Source organism: Rattus norvegicus, chromosome 11 (genome assembly GCF_036323735.1).
Source record: "Rattus norvegicus strain BN/NHsdMcwi chromosome 11, GRCr8, whole genome shotgun sequence".
Taxonomy (NCBI): domain Eukaryota; kingdom Metazoa; phylum Chordata; class Mammalia; order Rodentia; family Muridae; genus Rattus; species Rattus norvegicus.
In genome coordinates this window covers 45,655,698-45,681,702 of record NC_086029.1, presented here as the reverse complement: position 1 = coordinate 45,681,702, position 26,005 = coordinate 45,655,698, and the positions used below count along the sequence as shown (strand labels likewise).

Below are 26,005 nucleotides of genomic sequence, written 5' to 3'. Positions count from 1 at the left end.
TCGAAGGCTCCCTTCAAGCAGCATGTTTGGGGTTTGCTGGGACTAGATGATTCTGGTGCCTCCAAGCAACAACTTTCAGAGGAGCAGTGCTGACTGTGACGGAGGAGGAGGAGGACGGGGAGGAGGAGGAAGAGGTGGAAGAGGAGGAGGAGGAGGAGGAGAAGAAGGAGGAGAAAAGAAGAGGAGAAGGAGAAGGAAGAGAGGAGGAGGAGGAGGAGGAGGAGGGGGAGGAAGGGGATGAGGTGGAGGAGGAGTGGGGGAAGCACTCGCCCAATCTGGGCATGAACAGTTACTCATGAAGGAGGGAGTAGAGAAGATGGGTGGAGTCAAGATGTCTGTATACACCCAGTCAACAGAGCTCTGAGGGCGACTAATTGTGGGTGAAGGAGCAAAATGCAATCTTAAACTCTACTTCTCCCACTTAGGAGTGAATGGATGGAGAACACACAGGAAGGACAGTTATGGAGAGAGAGTGAATTCAGCCTGAGGAACATGAAGTTATGAGATGCCAGTGACTCACATGGTACAGAAGAACCAGCTGGGTGTAGAAATCTGGGGTCTGTTGTTCGGAACCAGTGATTATTCCGTGGCGGAATAATCTACATTTGGTCATAAAGCACTTGACTGACATGGGTCAACGAAATCCTAAAACAGGCAAAGCCAGGAGACAGGAGCTGAACAGAGACTTTTGGGCAACAATGTTTCACTCTTGAGCACAAGAAAATGTTTCTGCAAAAGAAACAGGGAAAGCAGATCCAGGGATTATGAAGGGGGGAGGGGCCTGTGGAGGTGGGGGTGCGGGGTACCAGGCTCAGCTTTAGAGGAGATAATGTCAAGATCTTTGCAGGATTTTGGAAAAAATGTCTGAGCTCCCGAGTTTGCCATGGAAAGCCCTCTATTTGGCCTTGGCTGGACCCCTTGCCCCTCCTTTCCTATGGCTCTGTCACTGGCAAGTCAAGAGTGGGGGACTGAGCTTGACTTGCTAATTCTCAGTAAAACACTCACCACGGCTCCCTGAGAGGGATCACCATTTGTTGAGAACTCAGGCTGCAGAGTTCTTAGGAAAGCATGCAAGGCAGCGGGGACAGCCAATCCTGCAAAGACATAGGCAGACAGTGATGGGTGCTGAGTGGCAAGGCCTGTCTGGAATGTTGAGTGGGGGAGACTTAAGGAGTCGGAAATGCTGCGTCTTATGAGGAAGGAGGACACATGGGTGGAGCAGAGATGATGAGTGGGAAAGGAGAGGGGAAAATGCTGTTAGAGGCTGTGTGTGTCCTCCTGAGAGAAAGATGCCTCTTGCTCTGAAAGAAGAGTCACCAGGTTCAGGATGGGTCAATTCCATGCCTTTCTTGAAACTACTCACTGTTGACTGTTCACTTTTATTTCTTTAGGAAAGTAGTTAGTGGATTTGGGGGTTTTGTTTGTTCAATTGTTTTTACCTTTTTTGTTGTTGGGGTTTTGGGGTTTTTTATTGTTTTGTGTGTGGGGTTTTTGTTTGTTTTGTTTTCTCAAAACTGAGGCATTTGTGGGATAGCGTTATCAAAGAGAAAAATGAGTGTTCGTAAAAGACATTCAAGAGACAATCAGCTACCCAACCATAAGCAAACAAGGCACCACAGATACATTGTAGCATAAGCCTGCTCTGGTGTTTGATTGAGTGCAGGTTGGGAGGCAAAGAGGTTTGTGGTGCTTGATCAAGCTTGGAGAAAAGGAAGCTGAAAGAGACACTCTCGGATGCAGCCGAGTCAGTCAGGGTCATGGTGAGTCCAGAGAGTGGATCCTGAGAGGAAATAAAACAAAATGACTCCAAGTGTTTATCCAAGAGCACCATTTGCATTTACTAACTCATCCGTGGAAAATTCTAGTGTTCGCCTTAAGAAGGAGTGAGTGTAAGGGGGACCACTAGAGACATAGAAGTGAAGACTGGCAAGATGGCTCTGCTGGGGGGTGGGGGGTACGGGGACGGAACACACGCCTCTCACCAACCTGATCACCTGAGTTCCAGCTCCACATCCCAGAGCAGAAGGAGAAAGCTGACTGGCAACAGCTGCCCTCTGACCTCTGTCTACATGCACTGTGGGGCCCATAGTAGGACATGCATGTACACATGCATACGCACAACAATAATAAACTTTTGGAAAAAAAATCTAGAGGGGAGAAGGAAGTTAGAGGTGGCTTCATCCTTGTGAACCCCATCACTGACAGCAGTGGATTGCTTGAACTGGGGTAAGGGGACGGTGTCTCTGGGATCGGATTCATCATTGAGTAGAAGGGAGAAGACACAGAGAAGTGGCCCAGGATGGTGTCGAAAGAAAGAAACCTCAAAGGATCAGCGAGCTTTAGCACTCGGTGCTTGGTGGAAAGTGAAGACAGTCGGTCTATCTCTGGCACTTATGGTTACGGGGATGATTGACATTTTTTCTAGGCCTGCAGAGAACTGTTGTTTTCGGCAAAATGCTTGGGTTCTAAAGAGATTTAGAGCCAGACATGCTGGCGAGAGTCCGGAATGCCCGCAGCTGAGGAGAAGAAGCAGGGTGATGGGGAACTCAGGGCTATGTAATGAGTCGGGCCAGCCTGGGCTACAAAAGAGCTTGTATTGAAAAACAAAAGCATCAATTAATTTAAGTAAGTGCTTCGGGAGGCTTGCTTGCTTGTTTGCTTGGGTCAGCTTCCAGTGTGTTCGTGCGCATGGAATGAGCTGCTTTGGAGACAAGGCCTAGGTCAGAGCATGGGAACCATTTGTACTTCATACATACTACATGTAGTTAGTCTAGGGTAATTGCACGAGGTTATCTGCCTGAGTTATTACTTCAACTTGCCACATTGAGGCTGCGGGTGGAATTTCCCATTTATAACATCGTGTCAGAGCAGAGAGAGGTTCAGGTTTGGGAGCATTTTGGAATCCATACTTTTGGATTGGGATGATCAGCCTGTGTGTTGTTCAAAAAGAAAACAAATTGCTCAACCAAACTGAAGTCACCTTCTATGGCTGAACTCCCTGCAGTCAACTCCAAGATGCTGTGGGTTAACTCTCAGTGTTTGGCAGATGTGGTCACATCAGAAAGTCCCAACAGTGATGAGAAAACATCTCTATCTAAGCCAGCATGATACAGCCAGGTTCACATATGTGAAACACATCTGTCTTTAAAGAATTATGACTCTCTCTCTCTCTCTCCTTCTCTCTCTCTCTCTCTCTCTCTCTCTCTCTCTCTGTGTTTACAGAGGTAGTGCACATGCACATGTGTGCATAGCTGTAGGAGGGAGCATGTGGAGGTCAAAGATCAACCGTGGATGTCACATCTCAGGTGCTTTCTATCTTGTTTAAGACGGGGTCTCTCACCAGCTGGAACTCATAGCTCTGCTGACTAGCCAGTGAGCTCTGTGGACCTTTCTGCCCCTGTATCCCCTGCTCTGGGATCACAAGTTCATGCCACCATGCCCAGTTTCAGCAACTGAGCTGTCTCTCCCTAGCTCCTACATTATAAGATTCGTAAAACTAGTTTTGCCAGTTAATCAATAAGAATTCAAAGCTTGATTTTTTTTTAAGTAAGACTGGGTGTTTTTCAGCAATGTCTGCCTGCTGTATCCAACACGCTCTGGTTTTGGGTTAAGCGACTTGGTATAGAGGTTACTTTCTTCTGGGGGAAATTCAGACACTAGAAGTGATATTCGGTCTATTACCATGACTGCACATTTTCAAATATTAATACCTGGTTGTCACTCAAGATTAATGTGTGATTATTTAGAATAAAACATGTCAAAGCCATCAAGCTACAAAGCACCCCATTCAAATAAATAGATCTAAGACCACAGCATCCCGCAGAAGCAATTGAAATGTATAAATATATCTACTCTGTCCATCACTGAAAAGTTTTTATATAGTAAACATTTGAAAGATTGGTGTTTTATGTAGAAAGCAATACCCTTGGCAGTTCTGGTGCCAGAGAATCAGTCAGTCTCATGCACTTGCTTTGCATCTTTCCCAGGATCACTCCCCAGATACTTTCTAGAGTGGTCACTGTAGAAAAGCAAGGCTGGTGTAGAAACAGGATGACTGACAGGTGGTTGGCATAGGAACAGGGTGACTGACAGGTGGTTGGCATAGGAACTAGGTGAATGACAGGTGTTTTGCTCTTGCTGTGCTGTTGTAAAAATATAAAAAATTTTAAAGAAGTATCACTGTCTTTTATCTCCACTAGGTCCTGCACCGAGGTGTCCCAAGATATCTGCTAGATATCTTGGCGGAAACACATCCCCAACTCCGTGGCAGCCCAGTGTCTTCTGCTGCTGCTGCACACTTTCCTACATTCAAACCGTCACATAAAAGAACACACAATGCAATAATCTTTGACCCAATTGGTAAGATATAATTGCCCACCTAAACATACCAAACCCAGTACCACCCATCCCTTAAGAACATTAATAACAACATGTAAATACACAGAGCAGAATCTTAATGTTACCTGCCATGGCTTCTTGCCCTCTCCCTCCTCTCTTTTCCTCCTTTCCATTCCAGTCTCCTCCTCTTCCTTCAAACTTCTCTCCTGCCCATCCTTCCTTCTCCTCCAATGACAGGCCTCCTTCTATCCTGCACCTGCCCTCACCTGTATTTTACAAATTCAATGGGAAGAAAGTTCTGGTGAAGTCACCTGAGTCCTGAATACTGACTAGGCAGCTGTCCTTGGGGCAGTGGAATTAGCATCGAAATACAGATAACTCCTGGGCAAGCCACAACATTATTGTTTTGGATTCTTTCAAACATCCCATTTAGGGATGTCCTTCAACTCCCCTGGAACTTCAGGTCCTGGGAATTGTCATCAAGAGACTCATAAGATACTCATAAGAGCTCATGATATTAGCATTTGGTCTGTACCCAGCATTAGGGCCAATGCTTTATTTGCCTTTATTTTTTTTCCCCAAAGTACCAAAGATCCTAAGATAGATGCTTTTCTTCTTTACATTTTAACAAGTGAAGAAACTGTCACGTGACAGCTGCATGGTTCTCGTGCTTGCCTGGAGAGTTTGGTGACCTGGGATCTCTGGAAACCACATAAAGGTGACAGAAGAGAACTGACCCTCTCCAGTAAGCTGCCCTCTGCCCTCAGCTCTGGAGCCATGTGTTCCCATCCCCCAATCATAATGAATAAAACATAAAGGGGTTTTTTTGAGTGAAAAACTGAAGCCTTGAGGATTGAGTAAGCCAAATCCCAAAGCCATTAAAGGTCTAGCTGAGAATCGAACCCAATTCAGCCCCAGCAGAATAGATGCTCATCCATTTCTATGACCTTGGAAGAGTGATTGCCATGAGCAGATCCTCAGGAAAGGGAGGCTGGCAGACCTTCTCATGGTCGCCCGTTTGCCTTCCACTGTCCACATGGACGGCCCTAAAAGTTAGATAGCACGAAGAAAACTTTAACTCATTACCAAACCATTTTCTTCGACATTTTCCTTGCTGTGTCTCTGTTTCTAAAATTGGGTAAAGCTGGAGAAAGCAAGCACAGAACTCACGCAGCCTGGCTTTTCCATAGAAAGTTTCCTTCACGGCTTTCTTCAGTGTTTGAGGTGTAGCTTTGGATTGAATCTTACCTACCAATAAAGTGCTTCTTGTGGACTTCCCTGTCTAAGGGCCTTGTTAGGACACTGATTCCTGATTTTACTCCTCTCCTCAGGTCCCCTGCCCTTCATACCAAGCCTGTCAGGTTCTTCCAAACCAAAAGAACTTCCAATCCCCAAGAGATGCTGAAAACACATCAAGGGCATCTTCCTGTGAACCAGCGAGTCATCTAACCTTTGCCAACCTCACACAGAAACCCAGGAGCCAGAGGATGATGACTCTGGAGACAAATCCAGCTTTCTCGCCAATCTTAGGAGTGGTTTTCCTCAGGAGTGGAGAGCCTAGAAAACAGACAGAATAGAAGATTTTTTTCTAACTCCAAAGTCCTTCAAAGAACCAGGGCTACACTTGCAGCTCAAGAGTCATCAGTTCCACAGAGGGAGTGGAGCTAGATGAGAAAGAGATGGAATTATATGTTCAGTAAAATATATTTTAAAGAAACGGGAGAAAGGAGGTACAGTTCTGTCTCAGAACACCTAGGGAAACCAGAGCCTGAAACTACCTCTGCTCCTGTGTAAACGTCCCTGAAGTATAATTTGAAACACTAAATTTATCTATCTATCTATCTATCTATCTATCTATCTATCTATCTATCTATAGATATCATCTTCTACTTATGTGTCTGTCTTTCAATCATATATATATATATGATCGATATGTCTGTGGATCATTATTTATCTACATCACTTTGGTCTGTTCTTTTATTTATCTACCATTCACCTGTGCATCTATTATATATCTATTATGTCTTCATAGCTTTGTGTCTTTCTGCTTATTTATAGTTTATCTGATCCTTCATTTCTTTGTTATGTGTCATGTTTGTTTATCCATATATCCTCGTGTCATCAACCTGTGTATTTTTTCTTTGTATCCAACTATATATCTATCTAGTTTCTGTCTATGCATTGTTACTTACCTATCATGTGTCTACCATATCATCTACCTATTATCTATCTATCTATCTATCTATCTATCTATCTATCTATCTATCATCTATCTATCTATCTATCATCTATCTACCTATCTGTCTCTCTATCTAATTATCATCTAAATCTATCTATCTATCTATCATCTATCTATCTATCATCTATCTACCTATCTGTCTCTCTATCTAATTATCATCTAAATCTATCTATCTATCTATCTATCTACCATCTATCTATCAATCTATCTATCAATCATCTATATCTATCTATCAATCATTTATCTATCACCTATCATTTATCTATCTCTGTCATCTATCATCTATCTGCCTATCTTGTCTACCATCTACTCATTTTTAAAAATTATTTTATTTGTTTACATCCCAAATGTTGCCCCCAGTTCCCCCTTTCATCAACTTTCATCTACCTGTATGTCCACCCATCATTACCCTCTCCTTAGATATCAATCTAGACCAATGCGTTATATTTTATGTGTATATAAAATGATTGGTGACTGCTTAGAGAGGATATTTTGCTAATAAAATAACATAGACCTTAAAGTTTAGGGTATGCATCAAACATACTGCCATGTTTGTTTAGTCACCTGAAATATCAGTTTTCCTTTTTAGAAAGTAGGGAATGGCTCCTTATCTCTGACACTCAGGTAGACATTTCCGTTTTCTTTTCTTACACACCAAATGTCTCTCAACCTAAAACAGAAGCCTGTCTTTTGTAATGTGAGCAATTTTTCTTAAGGCCCACTGAGTTTGGGGGGTCCTTTTCCCCACAAAGGGGTTTTGGATGGATCCCACTCTAGGGGATTTTTCAGTGGTGAAGTTCACACATCCCCAGCATCCTTTGAGCAAGGCCAGGTGTTTCATGCCATTTCCCATCTGCCCATGGCTCCCTCAGGGAAGAAGAGCGGAAGTGCAGTTTTGGCATCTGTGCAATGAAAAGCAACAGAAGATGATCCAAGAGCATCCTGAGGCATTCTGCCGAACCCAGCAAGATGATCTACAAACAGTAACGTCTTCAGTACGACACAAGACCCTTCTTCCCCTCTCCCTTAAAAAGGGCTCCTTCCTTCTCCTGTTTAAACAACAGCTATCTCAGATATAGCAATGTCACATTGGACTCAGTTCAAGCCATACACACAAGGAGGGAAGTGCAGCTGTCAAGGAACCAACCCAGTCAGAAGTACCCCAGACAAATGGCTTCACATCTCTGCCTGGTTTCAATTAGCAGCAGACTCTGGGCTGGTTTTACTCCCACCCTCTTCTTCGGTAACTTTAAACAAAGTGATTTGTAGTGTTCTGTCTTCTATGGTATCTTTCCCAGTGCAGACAGAGGATGCTCATGGAAATAGCTTGAGCCAAAGTTCAAAGCAGATTACAACATCTAAGGGATACCTTGAGATTTTTATCTTTGCCCTGGAAGAAGAAGGACTCAAGTTTATTCATTGTTCCTGCTAAAGGGCCAGGACTTGTGAAGTGGGGTTACCCAATTATTAACAAACTCTATCGTTAGTCATGTGACCTCATTTTCAGGACATTTTGTCCTGTAGATAATAAACGAATGCATTAGGCTGCAAATAGCTTCAGCTGAGATAATCTGCTGAAGCTCTGTTTAATGACAGACTTCTTTTAGTGAGCAAAGGCATTCCTCAGCAAGTGAAGGCTTCCTCCATGTGCAGGCACTTCTGTAGTTATCAAATAGCAAAATGCTATTGCTGAAAGATCTTAGAGTGTGCAACCTGACTTTGTCAGTATATGCATAAGGAGGAGGAAGGAAAAGAAAAGGAAGAATAAAAGGAGGAGGAAGAGGAAGAGGAAAAGGAGGAGGAAGAGGAAAAGGAAGAGGAGGAGGAAGAGGAGGAGGAGGAAGGAGGAGGAGGAGAAGAAGAAGGGGAAGAAGAAGAAGAAGAAGAAGAAGAAGAAGAAGAAGAAGAAGAAGAAGAAGAAGAAGAAGAAGAAGAAGAAACCAGTATACAAGGTTAGAGCTTTTCAAGAGGTCATGAAATTTGACTCATAAATTGTCTATTACTGCATGTATATTCCTATGAAAGAAAAGAGTTCAAAGTGATTACACAATATTTAACCCATGAACAGGGCCCATCGGCTTAAAAACTACCACTCCTCTTTCCTACTTGAAAAGTTACAAGCACAGTGCTCCTCTGCCTTGATGGCCAGTTATCCACTGGAAAAAAGCAGAACTAGAGTCCGTCATTCCCCATGCTGTGCTTGAAGTCACCTGCATGAGTCCTTTCAACATGGACTGTTGCCTCAGGAAGGCAAGGCTCTTTGTCACAGAGCAGCACATTTCTTCACAGGCCGCACTGTTCCCCAGAAAGAGCACCGTGTAGAAGTCTGTCCTCCCGGGCTCTTACACCAGTCTGCTAGGTCCGCATCCTGGGTCCGCCATTCACATGGTTGGTAAAGTCAGAAACTCTCAGCTTTCTCCGTCTTGGTTTCCTCATCCAAATAGCAGACAGGCAGAGTGGTTGTCAGAATTAAATGTCACTTGGAACAGAGCTTAGACAGTTCTGTGGACAGGCTGACTGTCACAAGCACTATTTCCCTTACTCCATCCAGCTTCCAATGACCTCCAGGTGTGTTCCTGGGTCTTTATTGCTCTGTCACATCATCTTGGATCCATTCGCCAAACTTTTTATGTCTCCTGAGAGAGAGAGAAGACTTTGAAATTCTTTTAATTTCAATGAGAGTCGATTAATTTAAAATGGGATCCAAGAGCAACCCATCACCCAGTGCCACTTCTGTGGCTGTCAGAGGAGCCAGGTAGGGTGCAGTCTTGTCCCTGTGTGAGAGTGTGTGTGAGTACATGTGTGTATGTGGGGGGGGGGGGGAGGTTTCACATCCTCATATGAGGGTGATTCCACACCAAGCTTACCACAGGAAAAACATTCACAGAATTAAGAAAAAAAATACATCCAGGAGCTCAGTGGGTAAAATCATTTGCCCCCAACCTAGCAACCTAATCTGACCCTGGGTCTTACATGGTGAAAGGAGAGAACGGACTCCAAATGTTGTCTTCTGCCCCCCACCAGAACACCTGCAGTTTCACATGTTGCACACACACGTACCACAATAAATAAATTTTAGTAAATTCTCACTGCTTAAGAATACATATAAGTGGAATATTGATTATATAATTTGGTGAGAAGTTACACAGTCTATCAGACACTGATAAACTATAGTGGATTAGCAAAATGTGACCAAGGAGAAAGAGTGTCCCATTGTGTATGGCCCACTCCTTACTTAAGTGTGGCCCATGGATGAAGTAGCGTTCATAGTTCTTAGTGGTGTTGTCAGAGTTACACATCTACAATTGAGACTACTTGTAGCTATTAATAGCCAGAATGTTTATGAGGAAAGTGTGCTGGTTATTGAACCCAGCTACCACCAAGTCACACAAAAAGTCTTAGAGTGTATAATTTAATCTCCCGGGAGCCAGAAGACACGTATGGTCCTTGTAATTTCCGAATTCGAGATTGCAAGTGTCAACTAAAATGGAATCATATCGCGGTTAAAATTGTAAATCCCCAAACATCACCAGGTACACTGGTTACCTTTGTTGCTGGAATAAAAACAACTTTTTAATTTTTTTTATTTATGAGACTCAAAGTGGCCTGTGGGTGACTTTATTTTGGCTTATGGTTCCAGTGAGATAAGAGGCTGTCATGGAGGAGAATCATGGTAGCCAGTGGCAGACGCGGCAGCAGGAGCAGGGAGCTTAGAGATTGTACCTTCAATCAATGCAGAAAGTGGAAAGTGTGCAAGAAGTGAGGTGGAGCTGTGGGCTCGAAAACTTTGCACACATACATGCATGCACGCACACACACACACACACACACACACACTCACACTCAGCTTCCTCCCACAATGCCTCACAACCTAATGTTCCATAACCTCTCCAAGCCAACAAACCAGGGTTGAAGGCAGAATCCACCACTCACTTGGTGTGTGATCTTTATTGGGTCCCTTTATATTCCTCAATGTTGGCTTTCTCGTTTGTTTGAAATCATACAGTACAATGGTTGTGTCATTCAGGTGAAGTTGGATCGGAGGACTTAGCACCCAGGGAGCACTGTGAGCTTGGGGAATGGTCATCCAACTGTAGTCACTACTGCTTTACCTCTCCACGAGAGCAAGCTACTTATGTACTGGTAGAGGGTTCGAAGTAGACCACAGTGTCCTCTTGAGCAGAATAATCTCTTCAATAACCGTTCCACGTGGTGCGTCCGTTAACTACCCATGCACTACCACACGGGCTTACAGGTTGTACCATGGTTGTCACAGGTGAGAAGCTCATAGAGAGGAGTAATTTTCATGGAAACTCCATGCCCTGTTTACACTCTCCTGACAGTCCCCCACACCAGTGCTTACGGCTCTATGTAAGACTCCATAGCCCAGCACTTTCTAGAATCCCCTGGAATGCTTGCCTCTGTAATTGGCCTCCAGAAAGAGTCAGAATGAGACCAAATTCACACTGACACCACTTGGCTAACACCGTCAGGATGAGGCTGCTCCAGATCCAGCACTGGTATGAAAGAGACATGTGCAGCATGCAGTCTAGGTGGGAAAGAACTCTGGGTTCCATAAGCTGCTCAGATTTGGGACAGCATGAATTGCTATAGCGCTGTCTTACACACTCCGATTTACATACTGCTCCGGCAGGAAAATCTATTTCTATAGAACTTGCTAGTAAACCTGGAGTCTCTAGTGTGCAGATTATCCCTTGCCTATTTTAAAACACATTTTCTCTCGAAAGAGGACAAGAAAATCCTTGTAATTTGTGACTTGAACATGTAAAGTGTTAAGGAAAGATCAATGCTCCAAGATCGGAACTGTAAGGCAAGTCTCTCCTTGTCCACATTTGAAATCTCTTACATGCTTACATCTGCTTCTTCGTGGGTCAAAAAAAAAAGTATGGATTTTCCTTTAGGCTTACATAACAAGTGTTTCCTTTTGACACTTCAGTGAAAATTATACAGAAAATTTCCACAGACCTGAAAGGCTGACAAAACAAGACAGAATCTCCAATATTTGAACCCGGGCCTCCCAGACAGATCTCTCTCTCTCTCTCTCTCTCTCTCTCTCTCTCTCTCCCCTCTCTCTCTCTCCGTCTCTCTTTCCCCCCTCTCTCTGTCTTTCTTCATCCTCTCTTCCTCCCTCCCTCTCTTCCTCACTCACTCCTTCCCTCCAAGCCCCCAGGTTTGGAAGCCAATAAAATCTCTCCCACTCTCATAAGAATCTCTGAAAATATCCCTCTGCTGTGAGAAATGAGCTTCAAGCATCTTCAAGCAGAGCATCAGAAAGCTTTAATAATTTGAGAAAGAGGAATGACATTTCTTTCTGTCTGGTATTCCTGCCCTGGACCTTGGTTCACACATAAACTATGCCTGGGAAACGAGGCTAACTTGTTTTCATTAACCTACAGCTGTCGTCCCACTAATGGATCAGACTCCCAGGCTCCGCCTTCTGCCTCAGGACCTCTCCCCCTCAGCACCACTCTGTAGAAGTGTTTCTTCATGCCATCCTGGGAGGATGTTAAAGGCTGGTTTGGTTGGGTGTCACATATGTGTTAAGTGCATGTCATAAATGTAGTAAAACATGTACTTCCCTCCTCTTAAGGAATAGTTTACCCTGCTGTACTGCCTAGTAAGCCATTGGAAGGTTTCACTGCTGAGTCAGAGATAATGGTACAGGGTGGAGACAGAGGCAGGAGATCACACATTTAAGGTTAGCCTGGGCTAGAGAGTGAGCTCAGGGCTAGCCTGAGAAACTCAACAAGACCTTTATTCAAAATAAAAAAGCAATAGGTGCTAGATAGACTATTTGGTACTTAAGATCCCTTTCTACTGTTTGAGTGGACCTAAGTTCAGAGGCCACATAGAGAAGGGAAGTAATCTGATATCTTCTGGACTCTTCAGATACCTGAATACTCATGGTACATATGTATGTACACACACACACACACACACACACACACACACACACACACACACAAATTCTTCCGAAAGTAAAGTGCAGGGGTGGAGTGCTTACCTACCATCAGGAGGCCTAAAGGACAATCCCTAGCACCATAAAGACATCAACAGTGTGCACAGAGTGAGTTGTAGAATGGGTATAAACTTGACCCATTGTGGGGAGCAACCACAGAGTCGATGGCAAAGCATGCTGAGGGCCCCACAGACCCAGCCTGACTGAGTGGGTCCCAAACACCTCTTGAAAGGCCAGAGTCAGGGATTTCTGTTTTCCCCTTAATGCCCTCCATTGACCTAGCAGAGCAGCATACCTGTCATCTCTACTGTGTGATCCTCTAACCAAAATTACAAATGAGAAACAATAATGATGCAAATACAAAATATTTTATTAATAATGACTGCTGATGTAATCAAAACAATAGCTTCACAGGAGAAAGCATTTTGTCAGAAAGACCCCAGTTCTTGGGGGATCCCAGCTATCCCATGAGGAAAGCAATCAGTTGCCATTTTTGTTCACTGACCCTATTTATAAAGTGTATTCCCATCAAACACCCTTCTCAACATGATTGCCTTCAAGAACTTCTAGATCCCATGGCTCAGTTCTGATTCTCCCACCCCAGGAACCCCCTCCATCCCCTCCCTAGGTCCCGACAGTGGTGGCCTGTCTCTCCCAGTGCTAACTATGGTTCCTTTCTGTAGCTGTGAGACAGTCCATTGGCCACAACCTCAAAATGATGGCTTCTCTGTTCATCTTCCTTCAATCTTTAGATTTCGATGGTTCTGGTTTTTCCATCTTTAATTCTTGCAGTGGCTGTGATGGGCAGTGTTGCTGTTTTTCTTGTTCTGAACACAGGAGAAGCTGAGGCTCAGACAGGGTTAGCATCTGCAAAGCTCACACACCCAGCATCTGTGCAAAGCTCACACACCCAGCATCTGTACAAAGCTCACACACCTAGCATCTGTGCAAATCTCTCACACCCAGTATCTGTGCAAAAACTCACACACCCAGCATCTATGCAAAGCTCGCAACCCAGAAGACAGAGGAGCGGTCATGTGATTCCAAGGCTCTGGCTCCTCTTACGTCCTCCCCATGCTCCATTTCACAGCTGCCCTGCCATCCCGCTGCTCTCCACCAGATACTCTCTCTCATTTTGCATCCTGTCTCCCCTTTCAAGGGAGCTTTAGGGAAAGGACATTTGCCAGACAGCACTCTGAACGGTGTGTCCTCTATGAAACTCTCAGGCTAACAGACTCAACACTGACACCCATTCCACAAACAGAGCTCACATGTTAGTGAAAGCATGTCAACTTTGTGTTCTAAGGTAAGCGTGTATCATGTATGACACAATAAACCTAGTTAACATGTACCTGAGATTTACCAAGACAGCACAGATCTTGAGTTCTCACCACACATGCTTCCATGAAGTTAAGTTTGAAGTAATGAATATGTTAAATTGCTTGTGTTTGAAATTACTTTTGTGTGTCTGGACTTGACAAAAGCAATGTAAGGAATGGAATGAAGGTCTTATTCTGGATTACAATGTGAGTAGGCGGCAGCTATGAGAATAAGGAGATCATGGTGATAGGACATGAGGGAGCTGGTCACACTGAAGTCATGGTGCAGGACATGAAGGAGCTGGTCACACTGCAATCATGGTGGCAGCAACATGCATCAGAGTGTGGTCACACCGTGTCCACACTCAGGAGGCATAGAGCAATGGATTCTGGTGCTCGAGTCACTTCTTTTTTATCCAGTCCCAGACCCTAACCCACAGGATGGTATCACCTGTACTCAGGTGGGTCTTCCCATGTCGATTAAACTATTTTAGAAGCTCTCTGACAAACACATGCAGATGTTTGATTCCTATGTCACCAGATCTCATCCCATTGACAGTGTTTGATCACACATTGGCTGTGATAAGAATTTCACAATGTTACTATATCAAAATGCCACATCGTACACATTATATACTTACAATTTTTACTTCTCAGCTGTATTTCAATAAGGCTGATGTGATGTTACAGGTTTGGAGGTAGGGTCATGAGAGGTGGGTCAGCCATCAATGGGTACCGCACCAATTGCAAGTCCCACTGTACCTCTATGGCTCAGAACCTTCCTGGGACCTCCCACCTGCTACTTTCTCCAGGGACTGATCTCTGTGAGTGGAGTTATTTGTGGGGTGGTTTTGCTTGGATTATCTGTGTCCCCTGCAAATTTTACATCATGGGGGCATTTCTGTTTAAACATCTCAACCCTATGGAAGATTGCTGATTCCAGGTTTTTCGTTCCCCAGTGTTTTATCTTTAAGGGAAGATGACTTTTCAGACATACACAAAATGGAAGTGATAATACAGAAAGCACCCATCGTCTACATCCGGCAGTTATGACTACTTGATTTATTCTATTCTATTTCTACCTGTTAACCTCTTCCCTCCATCTGCCTTATTTTTTGATGCATTTTGAAGCAAATTGTACCTATCAGTGGATTTGATGTGTACATAATTTCCTGTGCAGATCATTTTCAGGAGTCCAGTGTCTTCTGTGCTTAGGGGAGAGATGCCTACAGTGAAATATATACATCCGGCACATACCGCTCTGAGAGTTAGGGCAGGTTGTATATGCATGTACAATTCTACGCCTGTTAGACTAGAGCAAGGCTGTCGGTAGAGCTCTCTCACGCTCCTGCCCAGTTTATCTCTGTCTAATTAAAGGCATCCAGTTCTTCCGTTTCTTTTGCATTATTCAGGAAATACTGAAAGAAGGAAACTTTGGGTTTATTTACATAGTATGGTTGGAATTTGGGGACGAGTTAACTATTTAGAGCCTGGCTTCTTAAACTGTGGGTCATAACCCTATGTGGGGGTGTCATGAACAATGTGACAACAGCACAGAGTTTCTGGATGTGCAAAAGCCAAGAATCAAAGCCAAAGAAAATGTGTGACAAGTCCTAAGTTGCAGCCTGTGACTCCATAGCAACCGTTGCCCTGAACCTCACGAGCATTTTTGCACCGTGGACACCTTCCCATCATGCAACACTGACAAACACTGCCCAAACACCTTGGCTCGGATTCTACATTATCGTATGTCATGAACTGTGGTATTTTTATTGAAATATATACAAGGCATTCTGTTTGTATAGAGGCATAATGGCTCATTAACAGAAAGCTGAGCCATTCCAGCCTTCTCTGCCACCATTCCTGAGAATCAAGTTTGAACAATGTGAGAATAGGTTTGTGTTGAAGTTTTGATTTTAAGAGTTAATGACTCGAGTCACTTAAAATCTATCTGAATGTAGTTTGGCTTGGGATTAATACGAAATTTCCAACAGTTTTGGAAATGGCTCTCATAGTCTGCAATCTCGTGCTGCATGGTCATGTGAAGCACGTCCCAGCATCAACAGCTATTGAGAATCAAAGCATCAGTGAACCCTGAAGACATTCTATAGCTGTACCACGTCAGACATTCAGCCACGATGTAATTCTTTAGGGAAATATAAATGTATACATCATCTCACTGATGTACACTTTGGTTTTCTCCTTTAATAAACAATAGAATCACATTTGCACCAAAGTGGTGTTATACAATTCATTTTTTTATCATTTGTTACCAGGGACTGTTTAATTTGACGGTTGGGTGGTTGTGGACACAGGGTCTCATGTAGCCCAGACTGGCCTCTAACTCACGATATAACTGAAGCTGGCTTTGAACACGTGATCCTCCTGCCTTTACCTCCCAAGTACTGGGACTAATTACAGGCATCTGTCACTGTGCTCAGCTAAATGTTTTACCTGTATGCTTATTTTATACACCTGCATACAAGAGTGGCTATAACATACCTTTCAGGTAAAGGAGGTCACGAGTGTCAAAACATCAAGAGCCTTGAGCATCGACATGCAATCATGAAATGCACAACCTGCCTTTGGAACTATTCACTCGGTTGGTCCTTTCTCTGGATTCTCTACCACTGGCTGAGGCTTGACACATCCCCCATGATTGTTTGAGCTGTTTAACAAGCTGGTTAACTTTGTGCCTCTCCTGTTTGGCCTCCCCAGATTCTGCTGAGCACTGAGTGTGAACAGCACGGGTTGCAGAGATGACTCACAACAGGTTAAGCCTGGAGATTTTCCTGTACTCATCCCCCAAAGGTTTCTTGGCCCAGTCTGGCATTGCCCATTGGACACGGGGTACAGTTGGAATGCTAGGGACACCTGTTGAAGCTGTGGTGCACAAAGCCCAATTCAAGTCTACTGTGAGTCACCCAGCACATGCTCCTGACTGAGCTGCCTTTGTGTCTGTGTCACAGGATGCCATGCTCGGAAGGATCCTTGCTGGCATGAGCTAGTACATTCCTCTGCAATTAGTGAGGTTTTGTTGGATTTTCAATGTCAGGATCCTGCCAAAGAAAGTTGAAGGAGGAGGAGGAGGAAGAGGAAGAGGAGGAGGAAGAGGAAGAGAAGGAGGAGGAGAAGAAAGGAGAGGAGAAAGAGGGGGAAGAGAAAGAGGAGGAGGAAGAGGAGGGGGAAGAGAAAGAGGAGGAGGAAGAGGAGGAGGAAGAGGAAGAGAAGGAGGAGGAGAAGAAAGAGAGAGGAGGAAGAGGGGGAAGAGAAAGAGGAGGAAGAGGAGGAGGAAGAAGAAGAGAAGGAGGAGAAGGAGGAAGAGAAGGAGGAGAAGAAGAAAGAAGAGAGGAGGGAGAAGAGGAAGAGAAAGAGGAGGAGCAAGAGGAGAAGGAGGAGGAGAAGAAGGAAGAAATCTGTAGTAAAGGGCTCTCGGTACTGTAAGGAGAGCCCCCTTGGCAAGCTGTAAAGATGAAAAACTTGGAACGAGTTGTATAGATGCCCTTGGACAAAGTGTGACATCTCTATGACACTATGGATGACCGTCTGTGGATACAGAAAAACTCCCAAGGATTTTGTGAAGCAAGGTGTCCCCAGATTTCTGAAATCAATTCAGCATGGCTGCTGCATGGGCTCAGAAGCCTGCTCCTTCAGTCCTCACCTACAGCCCTCACGTGGACACAAGCTGTAGGTTCTTGCTGAGGATTCTAGAGTTGCATCACAATGGCAGAAGTCCCTGCTAAGATTCCTTGGTGCTTACCATGTAAAGCTGTCGGGCTTCTAGCAGGAGGCCAGTGGCCAGCCACGAAGTGGTTGAATCTGCCTAGAGTAACCATTGACCAGCCCCAGAAACTAATCAAGGGTGAAATACATGTGAACTGGCAAGCCTAGATTCGAGAGGACAAGCGGGAAAGAGTGTCATCAGAGAGTCTGCTGGGAGAGAATGGATAAAAGAGTGAGTGAAAGGCAGGTCTGGACCCATGACCTGGTTTCCTGAGGAACCAGTGAGGCAGGGAGAGGAGCAGTCATTGTTTGAGTTGGTGATGCAAATGGGACACCCAATAAGGTGGTGTTTGGAGCGTGGGAAGGAAGGTGCAGTTGGAGTCACCATGCACAAGACAAGAGATAATGTATTCACTGGGGAGAGTACTCTCTTCAGGGAAGGACTAGGCTTGAGTCTCAGTGTCCCACCAGAGGTAAAGACTCTCTTACCTGAGAGAGGCATTCCCTCATGTGCAATAGACATAGCCCTCAACAACTAGAAACACCTGCATCCTCTGGTTCCTCCAGATCTCTGTTCATTCTAACATCAGGCTACAGCACTGAGCTTCTAATGAGAGAGGATGGAGCTCGTAGACGCTCCAGTTGGATCGTGGCCTTTGATTCCGTGTGGCATCCTGGCTCCAGGGTGGCGTCCCGTGGCACCCACTCATGCTGTGGTTTGACGTGAGTGAACCAGCTAGAAAAACCTGGCACATGGGTTTCAAGTGTCGGATAATTTTGAGATCTGACATCTCTGAGGTACAGGCTCTCCCTCCAACCTTCTGAAGGCCCTCACTACCGAGATACCTCACAATAGAAAGGCAGAGGTTGGGAGGACTGTGGGGAGGAAGACACCCTCCTCTGACTATACTCCAAGATGGACCCCTGGACACCTCAGGCTGCAGAACTCCATCAACATGACAGGGATGCAGGGGTCTGTCTTTCTTTGTCTTCCCACGTGGGCTCAAGCTGTTTCCCCTGCCCAGGGGCAACTGGAGACTTTCACACCTCCTTCCTCTGTCACCCTGATACCTTCCACATGTGGGACACAAGGGAGGCCTAAACCCGTTTCCTTCTTTGACTCTGCTGATTGATTGCATATGCCTACTCCGTGTGGGTCTGGGCTGCCGGAGGATCTGACACACCCATAACCCATCTGCTCAAGCTTAGAGAGGGCAGAGACCTGGAAGCCACACGTGGCAGAGGTCTGCCTCTCTGCTCCTTGACAGGAAATACACTATACTGCCAGCTCTCTTCCCGTTGAGCATGTAACTGTGAAGTGGGCAGCCTCCTAAAGACCCTCATATATTGCTGGGCAGGTTGTGCAAACCCATTAAGCCTCGCTTTCTTCAGCTGTGCAATGGGGCTAAAACCAACAGACATTAAAGAATGGGTTGAGCTGATTCTGGTAAATTCCTCCTCATCAGTTCCTCCTCAGGGAATTCTGCTTGTCATTTCGTTCTTCGCTCACATCTGCTCACATATGTGCACCCACAGAACTCTTTACTGTCTACCTAGGGAGGAAGACAGACAAGGAGAGAGGGCCACAGGATCCCTGTGCTCATTTGTCTGAGACCAACCTGCACGGTTTCCAGTAGCTCTCCCCGAAGCCACACTGCTTCCCGTCAGATGTCTGGTGCATGTTGCCTTCCCCCACCACCCAGGCAGCCCCATCCTGAGTTGATTTAGGGAAGGTCTTTCATGTGGCCCCCTGGATCTCTAAACCCCTCCTGGAGTAGATTTATTCATCTCAGTTCCCATGGTGCTTGAGTTTGATTTGTTCCTGGACTTCCCAGCCGAGCCCCGAGATGGGGAAGGAATCTCCTGTTGATGGCAGCTATGAATGCTGGGAAAGAGTCAGCCGCAGCTGGCCCCCAAAGCAGGGCAAATGGGGTGCAGAGTGGAACACTCACCTGGTACTTAGCCGTACTCCTGTTTATGTGTCCACACACCCTTTTTCTTTCTTTCTTTCTTTTTTTAAAAGCTATTAGAAGGACCCATAGCCCTGATGATCTGGAAGACTGCACAGCCATTGCAATGCCTTACTCAACTTGCTTCTCTGCTATCATAGATGAAGTGTCCGTTATCAAATCATAAGCGTCCCCACGCTTATGCGAGTGACCCTTGCGTTTCCCTGGCCACTCACTCCATGGTGTTTTGACAAGGTTGGTACTTTATCTCAACTTCTAGCTATTGGCTCAGAAGTGACAATGTGCGTTTTTCAAGTTAATGGCACAGAGGAAATTAGTAAGGTGTGTATAAACTGCTGTGTACTGCACGTAGTAGGCTATCGACCTGAAACGGTTGAGAAGCCCTGATGAGATGGGCTGTAAAAGGCAGCTTCCAGAAGGCTCCCTGTGCATCAGAGCTTCACAGCCTAGACCCACATCAGCAAGTGTTTTCTTTTTTTTTTTTTTTTGGTTCTTTTTTTCGGAGCTGGGGACCGAACCCAGGGCCTTGCGCTTCCTAGGCAAGCGCTTTACCACTGAGCTAAATCCCCAGCCCAGCAAGTGTTTTCTAGTGAAGGTCTAGACAGCGTGTTTGACTTTGTAAACCATACAGTCTCTAGCAGCTATTCTACTCTGATCTCACAACCCAAAAGCAGTTTATGTGGGACACGTACTGAATGACCATGGCTATGTACCAAAACAAACAAACAAACAAACAAACAAAATGTTATTTGTAAACACAGACAGTGGGGGCCAGCATTTGTCTATGGCCCATAATCTGCTGCCCATTTTCTGAGAATAAAATTTGATATTTAGGACAGATAAAGACTGTAGAGTATTTGCCCAACATGAACAGCAAACCTAGCCCCCAGGAGACAAGCCTGTCTAAACTTAGTGCTTAGAAAGTAAAGGCGAGAACATCAGAAGACAAGGTCATCCTGAGCTACATAGAGTTTGAGGTCAGCCCCGGCTTGATGAGACCCTGTCCAAAAACAAAGGCCTAGGTGTCATCAGAATTGAGACTATGGAGCCGGAAGCAATGTTCATCCTTCAGTGTTTGAGCTTTGGACATCCTGTGTAAAAAGTTAGCTCCCTAAAACATGAGAGCTCAAGTCTCCTGTCCAGAGCATTAGCCACAGCAGCACAGCCCCACTGCAGGGAGGAGACAAGACAGAGCCCCACTGCAGGGAGGAGACAGAGCCCCACATTCCCCGCAGTCTATGAGCCTCTCTGGGAGTAAGCAGCTTTGATTTTTCTTCTTCCCCAAAGTCTGAAACATAAACAGTGAGGCCTCTTAGGGCCTAGACTTAAAAAATATTAGCAGTAGCACTGAAAGAACTCAGACTGAAGTCAGAAGAAATCACACAAAGGAATCGGTCTCAACTAGGGGTGGTTTGGCCCCAGGGGGACCATTTAGCAGTGGTTTTTATCTCTCTCTCAAATTACTGAGCAATGTGGGTCAAATCCTCTCAGTAGTTAGACAGGCTGTCCCCATGTCACTTGCATACATGGACATGACAGGAAAGTCAAAGTAACCGATAAAAACCATTCTGTGTGTCTGTTAGACTTTCCTGTAGAGACCACAGTTGCCGCCAAGCACCCTGCACAGGACAGCTCCCTTCTGGCCCCAGTGAAGAACTCTGCTGGTGTTGAGACAACATGGACCGGTAAATAGGAAGCCCTTTACTGGCTGACAGGGTTGATCTGCGGTTCGCACAGTGCAGCCTTCCTCATTGCTGTGCAGGAACTCCCACTTCGGAAGAATGAATGAAATTACGCATGCAACGCCGGTGCGGCCTGGTCACTGGTTGCTGGGCAAAAGCTAAGTCCTCACTGCCAGCTAACTCATCCTGGAGGGCCTATGGCAGACTCTGGGACATTCTTCAATTCTTCCCACCCATCCCCTCTTCGCTTTAGGCCTTGTTTCCCATGGCCGTCTCCTCATTGGGAACAGGAGTGGCCTTGGACACCTTTCAAATGCGGGGGAGTTGGGAAGCCACACCTCAGTCTGCTTTTCTATCTGCCAAATTATTAAATTCCTCGTAGCCTTTCCTCTGGGTTCTAGTCTTGAAGGCTTTAGTTATTTGGGTTTTCTCCCCATTTGCTCTGTTCCTCTCATAAAAGAACCCGCAGTCTATCTTCCCCTTGGAAGGACTTGCCCAGTGATTTTTATAAGTCACGTGGCCTTCCTTTCACATCTATGCATGAGGGCAACTTGAGTGACAGTCTGTGTGGCTGCCGAGGGAATCTGGCCCACTTGGTTCAACGAGAAGTAAAACCTATGGTGTTGTTCAGGGGGAATGGCTCTAAAGACCTAGTTTAGTGCCTAGCTGGTATCATGCACCCAAGGACACAGTGGGGGACATAGGTGACAGTTTTTCTTCTTTGGTCATTATGGGTCGATTTGTGCTCTTCCCCTCCACAATGAGACCCAGGGCTGAGGACATGGCTCAGTCAGTAAAGAACTTGCTGTGCAGATACGAGGAGGTGAGCTCAGTCCGCAAACCCAAATAGGCAAAGGCAGGCACACTGTGCTCACTTGCAATCCCAGCAGTGGATGACAGAGCCAGGCAGGTCCTTGGGGCTCACCAGCCAGCCAGACTACCTACTCTGTGACTTCAAGGCCAATGTGAAAACCTGTCTCGAAAACCAAGGTAGACCGGACCTGAGGAATGGCACCTGTTCTCAATTCTCTTCGAGATTTATGAGATGAGGAACAGCTGGGTCATACGGGAAATTTAGCTTTCTGGGAAATCACTAGACTTTCCCCACGTCTGTAGCATTCATGGTCCTAGCAGTGATGTGTATACACATTATCTCTTCTGCTCTATGAATCTGACAAGGTTGGTGCATTTTATCAAGAAGGTTCCTGAGAGTGAGGGCTGCTGTACAGCCTCGTGCTTGCCTCACTTCATCAACTCAGAATTCGATACCACATCCGTGGGTAAAATTCTCGGGTCTTCAGCTTCCTTCTTCAGAGAAAAAGAAAGATCATCCAGATGTTTATCCAGATGTTGACCAGAAATTATGAGAAAATCCCAACACCAGTTGTTTAATATTATGTTAAGACAAATGTATTTTTACACACACATGCATACATACTTTACTTTGATACTATATAGACATTAACATATATATGATCACACACATATATGTAAGTGTGTGTATATATATACATATATATAGACATACAAACACATGCATGCACACATATATGTACATACAAACACACACACACACACATAATTTCCCTAGGGAAACACGAACATATAACATCTCACCCTAGGAATGATTTCAACAAAGTCCACCTTGATGGCCCAATGAAATTATTGGAGTTACTTACAGGAAATAACTAATGGGTTAGTGACAGGAGCACGGTGACATCCATCAAAAGCCCACCCAGCATGGGTGAGGACTCATGAAAGCCCTATCCCCAGAATCCCCAGTACAACTGGCAGTCATCTGGACATGTCAGAGCCACTTTTTGAGTTTTAGTGAATCTCCCTCCATGGTGGAGTAATTTGTTTTTCTGTCTGTCTACCTATCATCTATCTATCTATCTATCTATCTATCTATCTATCTATCTATCTATCTATCTATTATTTATCTATCAATCTATCATCTACCTATCAGTCATCTATCTATATCTTTATGTCATCTATCTACCTATGTATCTATCAATAAATCAATCTTTCATCTACCTGTCTATAATCTTTCTGTCGTCTATCTGTATCTCTATTATCTATTAATTTTATCTACATATTTAACTAATTTAAGTGTCTACTGTCATCTTCTATCTAATCTGTCATTAGTTTAAGTTTTTAACTAATCTATTTAACTTACCTATCATCCATCTATCTAGCATTTATTTAAGTATTTAACTGCTCTCTATTTAACCTATCTATATATCATCTACATATCTGTCATCACAGAATATTTGGAATACACACATGTGTTTACGTCACACACTCAGCGATAGAATGACACATATCCTATGCTGAATCTTCATGATAAGTTTGTTGAATGGTTCATTGATTTTGTTCATCTTTTTGGATGAGTAAGTTAGCCATCCTGGAGCTGACTGTCCTATAGCTTCTGTCTTTGCCACTATGACATCGCCAGAAGGAATAAAGAACAGAACCAAGTAGATGGAACACAGCTCTGGAAATTCTAGAAGTACACCCTTACATTCTATGTAGGAAACATATTTTCACCTAACCTGGGCCAGATCAGTGACCCAATACCCGCCCACAACCTATAGCCTGTGCCGTCCAGGAGGTCGGCAGTAACTGAAGATATAGGACAACTTCCTGTCACTTCTTCCTTTGAAGCAAATCCCAACTCCACAATACCCTCAGGAGAGAATGTGGCCATGTTGTGGCGGTCAATGTACAGAGTGGACACTCTCATTCTATCCAAGGAGGGATCAGCCCAGCAAACCCTTGCGACTAAAATCAAAGTTCCAAGATCTGCAGTTCCAGTCAGGATTCTCCTCAAGTGCCGTGACCTCCACCCTCTCAGGCACCTACAGGTGCCATGTTCTCAAGACTCATCTCTCTGTTGTCCTATGCCAGTGCCCTGTGGAGCTCATGGTCACATGACCCATCAGAGCCTCTAGCTGTCTACCCAAGAGGCCCATTCCATCGGTCTCCTCAGAGAACAGGGATCACACAGTGGAGAATCCATCAGGATGAAGATTGCTGTTGTGGTCCTTACAATCCTTGTGATTCTGGCCTTTGAGGCCTGGGCAGCCAGAGACAGACCCACCCTGCAGCTGGGAAATACTCTGAAGAGAAAGGCGTACATCTTTCAAGCTGCCAGAGTCTGAGAAATGAATCTGATGATCCAAAGTTTTCTGTTGATGGAACTGGTGTGAGAGAAGGTCCCAGAAGCAGATGTGTTTGGGGTTCAGAGGAAACCGGTAGGTTTGTTATGACATGCTCCCTGAGTAGATGAATTACTGTCCCTCCACAAACCAGTGGCCTTTGGTGTCTGATCCAGCTCTCTTTTGAAACTATTAAGTGATGGTATATGCTGTCCCATTTGCCTGGAATTTCTTTCACATGGTTGATTGTGTTTTCCTATATTTCTTTAAGGGATTGATTCATTTCATCCCTAAAGACCTCTGTCATTCTTGTAAGATTGGATTTAAGGACATTTTCGTGTGTGTGTGTGTGTGTGTGTGTGTGTGTTTGTGTATTGTGTGTGTGTTTGTGTGTGTGTTTGTGTGTGTGTTTGTGTGTGTGTTTGTGTGTGTGTGTTTATGTGTGTGTGTTTATGTGTGTGTGTTAGTATACTGCTATTCTATGCAAGTAGCTGGGCAGGGGTTGTGGAGGGGAGAGGCTTAGTTGGCGTTTCTAGCAGGCCTCCTAGAAAGCATGTAGGGCTGCGTGGTGGGGGACGGAGTGTGTGATACAGTCTTACTGCTCTTAGGTAAGCATGCAGGGGAGTTGGCAGGCCAGGCCTTGGAGGAAGGAGGATTGCCTGGTGTTCTTCAGGTAGCCCTCCAGGTAAGCAGACAGAGTTGTGTGTGCTGCTGTTGTGTATTTTAAAGGAACATATCAATAAAATGACTCCTAGATCAATGTCTCGCTGAGCCATTATCAGAGAAGCTTCCTCCTGCGAGAGACGGGGACAAATACAGAGAAAGATCTGAAATCACCGAATCCTGAATCGAGCGTCTGCGTCTTTCTGGGCCCAGGACACCCAAGGAACAGGAGTTGGAGAAATGACACCAAGGAAACTACGTTTCCAGACATGAGAGGCTGATGCCAATATGGACTCACAGAAACTGTGGCTGCGTGCACAGAGCCAGCACAGGCCTTCATGTGCTGAGGGAAGATGCGGACACAGAGTTCATCCATAGCCCAGGAGCTACCTCCAATTGATAAACACTTGCACAGGAAAATTGAGTTTTTCCAGCATGTCACACTGGTGTGCGAGCACACGGAAGGGCGGCTCTCGTGCCCAGCAGTATGTGCACTTCATACAATGACCCCACTGCTGTTTCTGGAGGTCTTTGCTTATAATGCGTGTCTTTTGCTTATGTTATTTCTTGTTCTGCGCTCTTATGAGATTTCAGTAAATCCACATTGTAGATGTGTACAAAAATCACCAAATGACACACCTCAAACACATACAGTTCTATCGACAAGTGTTCCAACTATGATGAGGGAAAAGATTGTTTCTTTCTTTTTCAATTTCTCCGTTGTGTGACCACTCACTTTATTGTGCCTGATGTCATTTCAGTGTAAATGTCAGTTTATATGGAAAGTATTTTGTCAAATTTAAATACTACCCCCATAATATAATCTTTTATAGTCTTAAAATATGATACTGACCCTTCCACTCTTCTCCTTCCAACTTCTCCTATATTCCTCTTCCCCCAGTCACTCTAAAAACTGATAGGCTGTTTTTC

The 26,005-nt window shown here is 44.9% G+C and overlaps 1 long non-coding RNA gene across 8 annotated transcripts; it reads left to right on the top strand.

Annotated features, from left to right (window-relative positions):
* The first annotated feature begins 17,598 nt into the window (after nt 1-17,598).
* LOC102548550 (uncharacterized) lies at nt 17,599-25,613 on the top strand. 8 transcript variants are annotated; one of them, XR_010056072.1, is made up of 4 exons: nt 17,599-17,831; nt 18,190-18,322; nt 19,710-19,803; nt 21,153-21,646. It is a non-coding gene; the product is annotated as an uncharacterized LOC102548550 (long non-coding RNA). The 8 variants fall into 8 exon arrangements; XR_005491249.2 differs by having other exon boundaries at nt 18,167-18,322; XR_005491247.2 differs by having other exon boundaries at nt 17,600-17,831; nt 19,623-19,803.
* Nucleotides 25,614-26,005: the final 392 nt, after the last annotated feature.